Genomic DNA, 1,961 nt, shown 5'->3' on the forward strand with positions numbered 1-1,961 from the left:
CGAGTAGAGTAATACCAGCCCTGTCAGAATGTTATACATTTCAATTGGATCCCCTTTCATTCTTCTAAACTCCAATGAATCCAGGCCGATTCAACCCAACCTCCCCTCATACAACAACTTAAATCCCAGGAGTCAGTCTGGTGAACCTTTGCTGCACTCCCGCCATGGCAAATATATCCTTTCTTAGATAAGAAGGCCAAAACTGCACAACGTACTCCAGGTGTGGTCTCACCAAGGGCCCATACATGCTGCAGTAAGACATCCTTGCTCCTGTACTCAAGTCCTCTTACAGTGAAGGCTAGAATACCATTTGCCTTCCTAACTGCTAGCTGTATCTGTATGCTTGCCTGCTCTTACCTGCTCCCACACCCCAACACCACCGTCATCGATTAAGGTCAATGGCAAGATCCTGGAAAGTCTAGGCGAATTGGCCGTATTTTGGTGGCCTCCTCTCAATGAAGACAGACATAGACAATGAAATTCATCATTGCCTCCTGTGTGCCAGCTCAGCCTTCGGCTGATCTAAGAAAAAGGGCATCTAACAACCAGGGTGTCAAACCGAAGGCTGAAGTCACGGTTTATCGGGCGGCAGTGATCCCTATGTTTCTAGATGTTTCGGAGACTTGGATGACATACAGAGGGCACCTCAGAGGACTGGAGAAATACCACTAGCGGTGCCTTCTGGTCCAGTGGCAAGAAAAGCCATTCAACGGCAGCTTCCTCTCCCAAAGCCAACTTTCCCAGCACCGAGGCGCTAATCGCTCAAAAGCAGCTCCCCTGGGCAGGACATGCCATGCTTATACCTGACACCAGACTCCAAAAACAACTACTTTACTCGGAACTCAGTAGCAGCAGGAGACTCCAGGGAAAAAACGGAAACGCTTCAGGGATGTTCTCAAAAACATCCTCGGAAGAGGTTAAACACTCCCACCGACTCATGGGAGAAGCTTCATTCAGGAAGACGTCAAGCACACAGGGAGACTTTGTTGGGAACACGCAGAGATGTCGGAGAGAGCACACAAACCGCCAAACAACTCATCTGCCTGACCCTTCGAGTACCACCTGCCTCACATGTGGCACAGGATGCAGATAATGCATTGGACCAATCAGCCATCTCAGAAACCATTGAACCGGAGAGGAAGCAAGTCAGTCTTGACCCCGAGGGACTGTCTCAGAAGAAGGATTTAATCTATAATTAAAGGCAGGTGACTAAGCAATCAGAACAATAAATTAGAGCTCATTAAAGAAAACCAACAGGGATTTGTAATGATTAGATCATGTCTAACAAACGCAATTGAATCTTTTTGGGGAAGTGACAAAATAGTAGACAGGAGAATGTTTATGGATGTTATTTATATGCACTTCTAGGAGGCGTTCTATCGGCAAAATGTTTCCAAAAAATGGCAAAGATTGTGATTTAACGGAAAGGTTTCTCAGTGTGGCAGCGAGCAGGAACAGTCGTGAGCTTCCCAACGGTCGAACTGGAAGGCCATCACCAGTATCAACGATAATTGGTCCACTTAACGAGGTCCCACGGACTTCACGTCGCAAATGACTGTCCCGCTGACTGATTCACTGGGACCGTGCTCGCCAGCGCCCCCTGTTAACGAAGGGAAGCAGCACTTGAACCGATTCCGCAGAGGTAATCCCACCCAGCATGCAGCCACGCCACCAAGGAGACCGGCTCCAAGATTCAGGGATGCCAGTCTGCACACAGTGGAGTCGCAACAGGGCACCCTGTTCCCACAGGGCAGCCACTGCCACCTGGGAGGAAGTGGCAGCGGTAGTCAGAACAGGGAGCGTGACCCAGAGGCTGCTGCGGTCAGTGAAGGTCATGGGTGATCGGTGGGACAGATGGACAGGAGCAGGGGCTGCCCCATTATGGGTACAGATGATCCAGGGGGTGGCATAATGGATCCGCAGGAGCTGGGGGACCCACCCTCTCCCCCTCAGCCCAGAGG

This window comes from Scyliorhinus torazame, chromosome 19 (assembly GCF_047496885.1).
Source record: "Scyliorhinus torazame isolate Kashiwa2021f chromosome 19, sScyTor2.1, whole genome shotgun sequence".
NCBI lineage: Eukaryota > Metazoa > Chordata > Chondrichthyes > Carcharhiniformes > Scyliorhinidae > Scyliorhinus > Scyliorhinus torazame.